The sequence below is a fragment of the Thunnus albacares genome, chromosome 7, assembly GCF_914725855.1.
Source record: "Thunnus albacares chromosome 7, fThuAlb1.1, whole genome shotgun sequence".
Lineage (NCBI taxonomy): Eukaryota > Metazoa > Chordata > Actinopteri > Scombriformes > Scombridae > Thunnus > Thunnus albacares.
The window spans coordinates 3,314,327-3,327,011 of NC_058112.1; the positions used below are offsets into that span (position 1 = coordinate 3,314,327).

The 12,685-nt window shown below is 39.5% G+C and overlaps 1 protein-coding gene and 2 long non-coding RNA genes across 4 annotated transcripts in view; 2 read left to right on the forward strand and 1 right to left on the reverse strand.

Moving 5' to 3' along the window:
- The window catches only part of LOC122985751, a 34,230-nt gene extending 24,990 nt beyond the window's left edge, over positions 1 to 9,240 (reverse strand). The window contains exon 1 of the long non-coding RNA XR_006404180.1: positions 8,473 to 9,240. This is a non-coding gene — a long non-coding RNA (uncharacterized LOC122985751). The remainder of the gene's footprint in view (positions 1 to 8,472) is intronic.
- Positions 8,949 to 11,947, forward strand: LOC122985752. The gene is made up of 3 exons (XR_006404181.1): positions 8,949 to 9,025; positions 9,627 to 9,883; positions 11,326 to 11,947. It is a non-coding gene; the product is annotated as an uncharacterized LOC122985752 (long non-coding RNA).
- Positions 11,948 to 12,409: 462 nt separating this feature from the next.
- Positions 12,410 to 12,685, forward strand: part of sf3b3 (splicing factor 3b, subunit 3) — a 33,465-nt gene continuing 33,189 nt past the window's right edge. The window contains exon 1 of one of the 2 annotated variants that reach the window (XM_044356629.1): positions 12,410 to 12,614. The gene's annotated coding sequence lies outside the window, so the exon portion shown is untranslated. The remainder of the gene's footprint in view (positions 12,615 to 12,685) is intronic. The other variant, XM_044356630.1, reaches the window with a different exon arrangement.

Here is a 12,685-nt window from a genome sequence, read left to right on the forward strand (position 1 = left end):
TCCGCCAGCACCGCTCACTCTCTTGCACGCGGCTCGCTCTGGTATCGTTGAGCCGGGGAGGAGGAGGAGGAGGGGCCGACTTTAAATGCTGTGTTTACAAACACCGACCGATAAATCCTGCATAGTATGACTTTAAACTAGGGCTTATCTGTATGCCTAACTTAGATTAGCATAAAGACTGCTGGAAATAACTAGCCTGGCTCGCTCCAAAGAGAACAAAATCCTGATCAAACAAACAAGATATGACATATTAATTAGCGGGCTTTACGACGCTTCTGGCAATTCAAACACATTTTTTAAGTCAGAACAGAACAGGTCATGTAACAGCTCGCTCACACTTTTCATGCATAACCACAATATTTTTACACTTCAAGCTGTATTTTCTTCCATTCCATTTCAACAATGTGGACAGTGATTGTGTGTTGAGCTCAACACTGTTCCTGTGTAGACACAGCGTTTACAGTGCTGGTAGGTGGACATGAGAGTGATATGGATCTTCTCCTCTACCTCTCACCAAGAAAGAGAATAAACTTATTTCCCAAAACGATAAACCAAAGGTGTTCCTCTGATGTAATAAAATGATACTGCTTACAGTGCTGCAAATGTAGCCCCTGTTGTCTGGAAAGGTATTTTCTTAAGTTTTTCTGTTAGATAAATCAATTCAAGAGCATAGCTAGAGAGAGCACTTCAAACAGTGTCTGTATGACACAACTGTTTGAATGAACACATTATCTATTATCTTTAATCTTGACAGTGATTTAATTTAAATGGCGTGTCCTCTTTCTGCTCCATGAGCAAAAAGTGATGCAATTTTCCAATAGCAATTGTGTGCTTTTATAGGCAGGAACAGAAGCTATTAATTTAAGCAGCTATGTGATTTCCATTGGCAAAACAAACCAGATAACCATCAATGAAGTGGCAAACAAATGAAGATTAATACAAACAAAAGTCAGACTGAATTGATTTCCAGTAATTTATATAAACAGTAGTACAGTACGCTGCAGACTACAAGGTGTGCTCTGGTTTTACACTAAGTGGTTTTTAGTATTGATTCCAATACCCGTATCAATAAAGGAGTTAAACGGGTGTGAGAAAGTTAAGTAGTTTAAAATGATAGGATAGAGTGTGTGTGTGTGTGTTTGTCCTTGTGTGTGTGTGTGTGTGTGTGTGTGTCTGGAGAATACTTTCCCCCCCCCCACTATGCATTTAGCATTGTGTGGTATCATCATATATTTTTTTTTTTCCAATGCTACTGCATGTGGCTTCACAGGCTGGAGGGGTTTCTCATTAGAGCCACCACAATGTGAACTCAGCCTGGTGCCTTTTTGTATCACAAGTCTTTCATGAAGGCCCATAAACTATACTTCACTGCAGGCTTTTCCAGGCACTGTTTAAACTGGATGCACATCATACAATTTCTCCAGCTCATTACGAACTAAATTCGCTGTCGCAGCCAAAATTCACGCACACACACGCGGCGCCCTGAGATAGCTTTCATGAAGACATTTGCAAGTTTCAAATCTGTTTTTAAATTGTGAACTGGTAACCTCCGTTGTAGATTGTTGTGCGTGTCGTGAACTGTAATTCCTGTTATGATGTAGACAACCATCCACAGAGTAAAAATTCTTTGCAGATATATTTTATTACAAGATCTTGAATCATGCATCCCTTGCTGCATTTAGTAGAACTTGTGTGTAACCTTTTTTTTTAGTTTAGGATGCCTTGTTGGCTGCTATAAAAAGAGAACTGTGTGTGAATGTGTGTTGAGATATAAGCCAATATATTAACAGTTAGTTTGTTGACTCGGGGGGGGGGGGGGGGGGGGGGCTGCCATGGCCGACCAGTCACAGACCCTGTGAAGATTCATGGCACTCGACAGAAGGGATTTACATTTCAAATCTGTTCTCGGTATTCTCAGAGTGTAGCAGGAGTATAATGAGGAGAGAGAGAGTGTGTGTGTGTGTGTGTACACATGGTTTAAAGGTAAGAATCCTATTAGCGACCTCTTGGCTCAGTGCTTAGTCTGTCAGCTGACGTCTCATGTCCAGTAGTCCGTGCCAGGCTCGAGCTTTGCCTCGCTGTGTGTGTGTGAATTACAGATTTGATATGTTAACTGTCAAAAGGGCTGAAACGATTAGTCAATTAGTTGATTAGCTGATCAAAAGAAGATTTGTCAGCCCCGATTTTTTTTATAAAGCTTAAGTCAATCATAAAGCAAGAATGACAAATCTGCTGCTTTGCTTTGTCTGACGTGATCATGAACTGCATATTGTGATCGTGGACAAAACAATGTGATGACATAACCTTTTGGTTAATTGTGATCGGGCATTTTTCTATAATGAACATAATCATTAGTTGAAGCCCTAACTTCTTTATGTTGTTGATTAGAGTGTGTAAATAATTAATTAATAAAACGACAGCAACATTCTGCATCATTTCTGCAAAGTCTGTCTTAAAACAAAGGTCAGGAACAGTCGGGGGTCACGTTAGAGCTGCAACCATTAGCTGATTAATCAGTGAGTTGATCACCAGAAAGTTAATATGCAATTATTTTTATTTGATTTATCATTTAAGTAATTTTTTAAGCAAAAATGCTAAAAAATTCTCTGCTTCAAGCTTCTCCAATGAGAGGGGTTTTTAGCCTCATTGTCTTTAGGGTTTGTACGGTGGCCAACAAGGGCAACAAGAAAACAGATACTAATAGACAAAACACAAGCTAATTAAGAAAACATCTTAATCAATTTGACAAGAAATGAGCAGCATTTAGAAAATGTGCAAATACCACAACACAACACACTACAGACACAACAACAGAAGTGTTTCCAGAGGACACTTAAGAGTGATGAACACGTCAATAACTCATAAGTGAAATGTTAAAACACAACTGAAGCCTCTTTCCTACCGTAGTAAGCTACAAGCTACAACCTTATTACCACCAAACCAAGCAGTGCTCCGAGCTGGACTGATAACACTGGTCAACCAATGAGAATTTAGTCAGACGAGAGCATATCGACCAACTAATCGACCAATCGACCAGCAGATTACAGCCCTTCTTTGTAGTACAGTGGAAACCGCTTATAGTGATCACGTCCATCCGGGTCAAATTGATCACTATAAGCGGATGATTATTATAACCGTGTTTTTTTTTCCTTTTTCTTTATTTCTCATGCAGACTACCATCTAATTGACATTTGTATATTTATTACATGAATATAAAGTAATGAAAGGGGAAGCTTTTCTATTTACTGAATTTTATTGACTGTTCAAAATACAGAACAGCTGTTTCAAACGCTCGTTGTGTCACTGCTGCATCTTGTTCGCTCTTTTTGGCAGTTTGTCTGCTTCAAGGAGACTACGTTTTTCATTGAGAAAAAAATGACTTTTTCCCTTTTCTTTTTGCCAACATGATTTAAATATGCACGCAGCACCAGTCTCAGGTAACCAGCTGGCAGCAGACGGGTTGTGCGTTAGGCTGCAACCTGTAACACTGCGGTGGCCAATCACAGCTGCTGATCAGACTGATTAGAGTTTTGTCCTGCCTGTCAGGAGTGGAAGGAGGAGAGGGAAGGACATCATTTCTCTTCATTTGATAGCGTCACAAGTAAAGTTAGCCTGACTCATTTTAAAATAGATGAGAGAAAGAGAGGGAGAGAGAGAGAGAGAGAGAGAGAGAGAGAGAGAGAAGCAGTGGTCTGGCGAGCTAAAGAGTGGATGAGGAGACCTTACTAAGATGCTTTATGTTGGTTTTTCCTTTTATTTGTCACCCATTTTTAAAGTTTTCCTGACATTTTATAGTAGATTCCTTGATAATGCAAACAATCATTAATTGCAGCCGTCCTTCACATAAACTTTGGGATACATTTCACATAGAAGGAAGACTGTGGGTTTTGTCCCTCATCACTTACACTGGAAGAAGGAAGGATCTCTTAATGGCCACTATGAACAGGAGGAATGATTATAGCAAGCAGAAACAGTTTGAATGGACATATGGGGATGTAAGTGTTGTTTTAAGACAAACAGACGAGATGTGAACCCATCCTTTGAAGTTAAACGGAATCGCATTTTTCGTCTGCAGCAGTATCTGCCCTGTAAATCACATGTTCAGGGTTGTCGGGGCTTGCACTGACTGCATACATTCTGTCTGAGAAATGAATGGTGTGACACCACGTTGCGAGTTATGAACAGAATTATTTGGACAGTTGTGGTAAAGGCCTCCAGGCTCGCTTAGAAAGAATGAATAGCACAGCTGAAACTCATGAAATGAGTTTAGCCTTGCACATTTTTCATTAAATGGCACTTTCTCCGAGCTCCAAGGTCATTGTCGTTTTTTTTGTGTTTTATGGTGTGACACATTTATGTGCAGGCCCTTTGAAATTTTTACTGCCAGTGATACATTAAAAAGAATTGTTGTGGTGTTGTACAGGCTGCACAATACTCACATCAATTAAACAAAGTCCACCTTCTATTTTCACACGGTTACTTCTTTTTGATAAATCGTTTGAAATGCACAGTCTGTCGTGTCATTTGACAGATTTTTTGTAAACAGAATGAGGAGAAATGGGTTTCAGGTGCAACATAAACTGCACCTTTTGGGGTATTTGTGAGACTGAGGAAGACAACTATGTATATCTTGTGTTTTCTTTAGTTTTTTCATGCTCAGACAGAAGCTTCTTACAGTGTTTGCCTATGTAAGTATGAAAAATTATAAAGAATTATAAATAAATCTACTTTTCTGCTGATTTATACAACTATAAGCTTATGGATATCTTCACTGCAGAGCCCATGATAAGATCATAAATCACTGTGGGCTTGGGAGGAATTTTAGTTGAATGGACAGAAGAGAACGCCTTTCTTTACTGGTCACTTAGCTACGAGCACTGTTGTAAACAGTGTGTGACTAAACAGGGTTAGCATAGCATGGCTCTCAGGCTGAGAGTAGCCTATTAGAGAGAAGAAAAACAGAGGAGTCAGCTGTTAATAAAGTGCTGCGAGGCCACAGCGTGTGCGGACATGAGGAACACTTTAACCCCCAAAATGAAAAATTTAGAGAGAGTACTAGTAGTAGTGATGAATTCTGACAAATGAATGAATCTGCTCTGCTCCTCTAAGTAATGGAAACAACATCAACTGGATCTAGTCGACTGCTTCGACTAGAACAGTGTGATGTTAGTCTACTCCACAACAGAGTGTCTATACCAGCATAAAATTAGAATAGAAGGGGGTTTAGGTGTTATATTGGCCATGATTACAAAGCCAGGCCTGCTTTGTTGAGGCAGCATCTAAGCCTCTTTTAAAGCCAGGAAAAATCCAGAGTGGGAATTGGAGCATTGAGCTCAATGCATTGGATACACATGATGCGTGGCAACTTCTGCGGGACCTATTCAAAAAAACATTCAGTTAACTAAATGCCTTTCAAAATAAGATATTCATGTTGAAATGTTGCGTCTGGGAACTCGGAAGGAAAAAAAATAGAATGGAGGAGGTGAGGTGAGTCGTAAAGCAGCTTTTCTATCACTACGCTAACATAATGTTGAGATGTGGAAGGTGGGTGTTGCCGGTGATTTTACTTCCCCGGGTGACAGACTGCTGACGTTTCTGTTTATTTTTAACAGTTAGATGATTAAACCAGGAGGCTAGGCTGAAGGTTATGACACTTGCTAAGCTAGTGTGAGACTCTCTCCCTGCTTACATTTAAGCCTCTGGGGTTTTCTTAGAAGACGAGCTGGTGCGTTGTTATGTTCTTTTAAAAATATGTCCACATGGGATGAGAAGAGAGAGAGAGGGATAACAGAGGCGTTTGGTTAATCTCGCTCCTGATATAGTCTATATATAATGTAAGATGTAAGGTGCTTTTTTTTTTTAAAAAAAGCAGGTAGAAACGGTAGGGACGCGTTTGACACAAATGTTGAGCGATAGGTGAGTTTCTCCAGTCATGGCTGACAAGTGACTTCACTGGTAATCAAGAATAAAAGAGAGGAGTACTACCTTAAAACAGCTCTGATTCAAGTGCACTTTTATTTGTTTTCTCGTGTTTTTTTAAATTCCAGTACTTATTCCGCAGTTTTTTGGATGTGCACAGGAAACTGCTTACCCACATTAATTTATACAGACGAAGGGTCACTAATAAAGTAAAGTCCTACATGAAAACAGGTTTGTCTAATTTAAAAAAATGCAAAAAAAATTCAGTCCATAAAATCAATCGGTGAGCACGGTCACAGAGGAGCAGCTCAGGTCATGCTGTGTTAGAGGGCAAAGGAAAGGTCATCTAAATACAAGGTGTGCTTTAATTGCATCCACGTTTCCCTCGCTTTGCATCTCAGTCCCTCCTCACTGAAGACACGGGGGAGAGATGCGAGGAAAAAGATGCGAGGAGAGAGGAAACTGGGAAATATGCTTTTTAGAGAAATAAGATGTCCTTTCCTTTCCTGAAGCGTCACATGAAGCGATGTCTGTTTCTGATGACGGCAGCGACTGATCGCAGCTGGTTCAGCTGTCAGTCTGCTTTAACAACTGTTAAAGCTGTTAAATGTTTCAGGGGAAAAATGGAAATTGTGTAAATATATCTCACATGGAACTATAGTACGCTCAGGGATTTTCAGTCCTCAGATGGGACTGAATAAATGTGTTTAAAATGTGTTCCTCTCCCTGGCTTTAATTTGATCTATCATAAAGATTAGTGGGGGAAATAACAGATCATGAAAAGAAAAAAAAAAAAGTTCTAATAAATGAAGAAAGTTGTTTATGGTTCTTTTGTTGATCAGACCACCAATTAACACAGATCCTCTATTTTTAATGATGAATCAGAAAACAAATCAAATATAACACACTTGAGTTGAATCTGTCTGTCCAGTCCAGTGTAAAACTACAGTGATGTATCAGTGCCGTCCAATCAGCAGCAGCGTCCAATCAATAACTGATTTCCAATAAGTGGGTGTGTCGACCGGTGTAAGACTGTCATGAAGGCTGCTCTCATGTAGCTTCTCTCACATGGCTCCTCAGAAATCCTTCCTCGCTTATTGATCGAGGAGCGAGGAGGGACCAAATAAGGGAATTGGGATGTGCCTAAGGTGCCTGGTCACTGTACGTGGATGAGATCATGCACACTCATCCCCTGGTTGGTCTTAATCTATGTCAGATAGTAAAAAATATTTAACAATTTGAAAAAAAAACAGACATGTTGAATCATGGCCATACGTCTCTCCTTGATCGAGCAGCATCGTTTGACATATAGAACAAAAGGAGGTGTGTAACCTAGAAACCATTCCTCTGCAAACATAGTCAACATGTTTCAGCATGACCTCTCCACCCTCTCCTCTCCTGTGGTACAAACAGTTTCCAACTTGTCTACAAAATGAGATGGGGAGATGTAATCTTATCAAACAGCCTAAACTGTGGGAACGCTGACATTCAAATGTTTGAAAATGTTATCTAGTGTCCATTTACAACATAATGGAAACATAAGAGAAAGGACAAGAGACGACAAGAAAAGAAAAGAGAAGAGAACTCTCCCTCCCGATCGCCACCTCTTTTTTTTTTTTTTTTTTTTTTTTTACAGAGCAGAAGCAGCTGCCCCTTCATCTACTCTATCCTTCACAGCACTCCGACTGCTGTTGTCTCTTAGCAACGCCACCAGGCAAATCGATGGAGGGGAAAAAAAGAGAGACAGAGAGATAAATGGGGGGATGAGAGGACAAAAGGGGAGGAAGAGTGGAGAGAAGCTGGGAGAAGGGCAGATGGGTGTCAAGTGTATAAAGAACAGGAGAAGATAGGGGGAGTGAAGTGAGGGGTGTGGAGGCAAAAAAAAAAGCATAGAAAGGAGAAAGAAGGTGACTGAAGAAAGAAGAGAGGGAAGAAGAGGGTACAGAGTAGGAAAGAAAGTAGGGAATGGATGCTTGAAATGTCAGACAAACCGCTGCATCTGATGTCATCTGGGACAAAAAATGTCAAAACGATAAAGTCGTCTGTATTTTAAGAGACTTTGACACATTTTCTATACACTGACTAAAATCCTATTATTTGCTTGCAGGTTTAGTTTTACACTTCACTAAACTCAGACAGCACAGCAGGTGCACTGCTCCCTGGATAAGATCTGAACTGTAACTTTTTATTCCAGTGTTGTAAAAACCTGCTAGATAAAACGTGGGACTCACATAAAGGTTTTTGTTTGGTAAGACAAATGTCCACACTTTGCCTCAGTGTCCGTACTTTGCTACTCAACTGATGCCCATGGGCGAGGCGAAAGAGAGGCGGACATTGTCAGGCAGGTCAGCGACATCGACGCATCTCCGACCGGGCAGAGGGAGATGCAGGGAGCCGATGGCCTCCGACACCAGCAGCAGGCACCGGAGGAGGAGAATGATGCCTGCCTCTTCATCATTACCACCACCACCACAGCAATCTGTAGCCGAGCTGTGTTTGTTATAGACAAATTGGTTGCTTATAAATTGTGTGTTTTTTTTTTCAAAGACTCACCTCGCTGTAGTAGTTGTATTTCGCAGGCTTCAGGATGAAATCCCACATTTCAGCCGTGCTCGCTGCTGCTGCTCCTGCTTATTTCAGGCATCTAGCGGCTCTCGTCGTTCATGGCATGCAGTCACGTTGGCTGAATCTAAATGTGTGTGGGGTTTTTTGTTTGTTTTTGTTTTTTTTTTTACACTCTCTCTGGATACAAAGTCACACGAGCGACGGAATTTAAAGGGACTTCGGTTAAAGAGAAGAATAAGAAAAAAATGCGCTAGCGGTTTAGCTATGCAGAAGCATCGGACACCAGATGTTGAGGAGGCTAAAAGCTTGCTAACCCGCTTGCTGAATAAAAATGAGTGACGAGGAGGTGTCCAATACGAGAAAAAGACCGCGGACTGTTCTCCAGGACGGCCCTCTAGTCCTGGACGAGGCGGGAGGCTGTGTGAGCTGATGTATCCTGGGAGGGACGGTCCTCTCAGACCCCGGCGGCTCGGCTGCAGCTGTCAAGCTAACAAGCACACATCTACAACTTCCTGTCGTCCCTTTTTCCAATTAAAATATGGTGCGTGTTATAACCATGATGTTAGGCCATGTTCCCCTCCACTCAAAAATATGTTTTTCTTTTTATTCCTGCACTTGGATGTTTGAGATTCGCTGTGCAGAATGATGTATGTGCTGAGTTTGTTTTCACATGTATCGGCTGTCTCTGTGCTCGTTGAAAATCAGATTTTAAGGTATGAGTCTACTAGCAGGATTTGTGACATCACAAATAGTTTTGAAGCCAATCCTGGCAAGTGTGATGTGGAAACTTGAAGCCTCCACTGCACACACACACACTGAGAATGGACTTTACAGTAGGAGACGTCTTGTGTCCAGCAGTTAAACTTCTGAAATTAAATATATTTGCATATATTTGCATATTTATATATTCTGGATTTTTTTAATGAGGGAGAAAGAGGAAATGTTGTTTTAAGGATTTTAACAAGATAATTGAACTTTTTTCAAGGTAAACCATATCAGACACGAATTATTATTGAAAATATTAGTCAGAATATTTTATATACATCTCAATACATGTCTGGAGGGGATCTTTAAAGTAATTCAGATCCTTTACTTTAGCATTAGTAGCAATAAAACATGCTTTGTGCTTTCTCGTCTTGCAGGTGACCTTGCAGGTGACCTTTGGTCCAGCTTGACACCCACTGCTACCAGTATTATAATTAGTCATAATTCTATTATTATTATTGTTGTTGTTGTTGTTGTTGCTGTGCTTCTCTGTGTCTCTCTCCCCCCTCTCCCCCTCCCTCCCTCTTTCTCTCTAAACCCAACCTGTCAAGGCAGATGGCCGCCCACCCAGATCCCGGTTCTGCTGGAGGTTTCTTCCTGGTAAAGGGGAGTTTTTCCTTGCCGCTGTCTCCAGGTGCTTGTTCATCACAGGAAAAACAATTAGTTTTTTTAGTCATTTTCACAGACCATATTCAAAATATCATGGACCTATGCAGTATATCATATTCCATTGCATCAGTGCTGTATTTAATATAGTGTATTGTATAATATTTTTGATAGGAGTGTTGTTGTCTTTTGACTATTTTCTATGATTATATTCTATTGATTCTGCTACATAAACAAACAAAAACATTCTCTAATGAGCAAACAATTTAATAATCATATAGATAGAAAGAATGAAAAGACATTCTCACATGAGCATATATAGGCTATACAGCACATCTGCATGCACATATGAATACATACATGCACACATACATACACATGCACATACCTGCATTCTCAAATATCCCAATTTACTGTCCTGCTTTTTTATAGATTCCTCTTTTCCAATATTATGTCATTTTCATTTTATTTAACTTTTATAAAATCTAGACTGCTTGTCTAAAATACCAGTCTATTTGATCACTTCATGATCAACTCTGTCTCACATTCTGAGATAAAACCAGGCTACCATGCCGAGCTGAATAATCCATTCATGAAGACGGTTCCCCTGGAGTCTTCTAGCCCCTGAACAAAACCTGCCACTCCACCATCATGCTAGTTTTATCAAGTCTAGAGATCTACTGTCCACTATAATTAGTGGCTCACCTAATATATACAGTCTAGGATTTAAATTAAATATGTACAATCACAAATAGATTTATGTACATTTATTCCACTAATAAGTCTGAACTAAAGCATATGCATAAACATTCCTTCACATCCTCATTTCTGAGCTAAAGTCTGAACATTTTGGGATTCAATAAAATGTATTTAGAGACTTAAATGGAATCAATCCTATTTAACCTTTTTTTTTTTTTTTTAAACCTTTTTGACAGTCATAAACATTAACAGTAATACATGTTTAAGAAGAAGAAAAGGAAACAGATAAAAACAGTAAATAGAAGAATAGTGTAATAGTGTAATTACAGCTTTTATTTTAAAAGCAAACACAGGTAGTCTCCTAATCAAGTTAACTCAGCAGCTTCACAATAACGATTGATCAGCTATTCAGAAGAGAAACTACTACTATTAAATAGTTCTTGTACGTTGGTCATTTATATGAGGTCCATGATTGCAAAAATGGGCTGAAAACTCACCTTTGAATATTTAAACAGTGAAATACATCATTAATATTTATAGTTTTCCTATCAACTTGATAGGCATACTTAATTATTGGTGACATCAACTCAGCAGAAAAACTGTTTGTGTGTCCACACCAAGAACCAAGCTCAACATGAAATTGCTGCAGATGTGATTTTTGAGAGTGATGTTTTGAAATGAGTAAAAAAAAGTAAGTAAAGTCAGAAATCACTGACACTGATCATAATGATCTCGTGTGTGTGTGTGTGTGTGTTTCAAATCTGTTCTCAGTATTCTCAGAGTGTAGCAGGAGTATAATGAGGTGAGTGGTGTGTGTGTGTGTGTGTGTGTGTGTGTGTGTGTGTGTGTGTGTGTGTGTGTGTGTGTCTATTTCCAGACTCAGTGTCAGATGTGGTTTTGCACCATCTTGAGGACACTTGATTCTAGTGCTGCCACGACACCTTTGTTGACATAAGTAATGAGTAGAATTTGAACTAAATTTTAAAAATTTTATTAAATTTTTCTTTTTTAATGTATTTTTTTAAACTTGTGTTTGGCTGCAGTTTGCATGTTCCAGTTACACTACCTCAACAAAGTTGTACGGACAATTACTGGATCACGTGATCGTCTTGCACAACTGCACTCTGTCTGTTCCGTATTTCTGAATTGTAGAACATTAACCAGATTTTTATTGATATAGATCTTTTACACAATCCACGTTCATTAACACTGCTACAGTTTTTAATGCCTGTACCAATTCAACCTTGCACACTAGATTCTTTGTATTCTCTATTATCTTTTAAAATCTTTTTTCTTTTTTTTCTTACCTTAATTTTAATTCTTCTTAAATTCCCTCTCCACTCAAAAATGTGATTTTCTTCTTGTTCCTACAATCGAATGTTTGAGCTTCACTGTACAGAATGATGTATGTGCAGAGTTTGACACTAGAAGTTTTCGCATTCATCTGCTGAAAGTGGAAAGTTTCACTGTGCTCACTGAAAATCTGATTTTAAGGGGCGGGCCTACAAACATGATTTGTAACATCACAACTAGTTAGGAGCCGATCCTGGTCCAATATTCATTTTTTTTAAGTGTGTTGTGGAAAGTTGAAGCTCTAGTGTACATACACAGAGAATGGACTTTAAAGTGAAGTAGGAGACATCTTGTGTCCAGCTGGTTGAAATTTTCATTGTTCCAAGCCAAGCAGAGTATTTTTATTTGTCTTAATACACGCCTGGAGAGGATCTTTAAGTTTTAATAAATGCTGCATTTATGCTACCTTTTCACGAAGCCCAGGAAACGCAATTCCATTTCTTCATAGTAAGTATTTGATACTGAAAAGTATAAATGTAACTGTGCTGAGATATTTGTGTTCCTTGTCAACATCTGCTGGAGAGTCCGCGCTACTACATCACTGCGCAGCTTTCCCGTCAGGCACATCGAGGACCACCTCATTGTGACGGTTTTGCTGCTGTCGAAGGACCCACCAACGGCGGGTCATCGTAGGAGCTGCAGTGAAATAATTTGTGTAAATGAAACTTTATCCGTCTGAAATCAGAATCATCTCATTTAACACGCCGGTAAATATTTTATTCTACAAATCTTCACTTTGTCCTCAATCAAACAGACACTGTATGTGTGTAAACGGTGC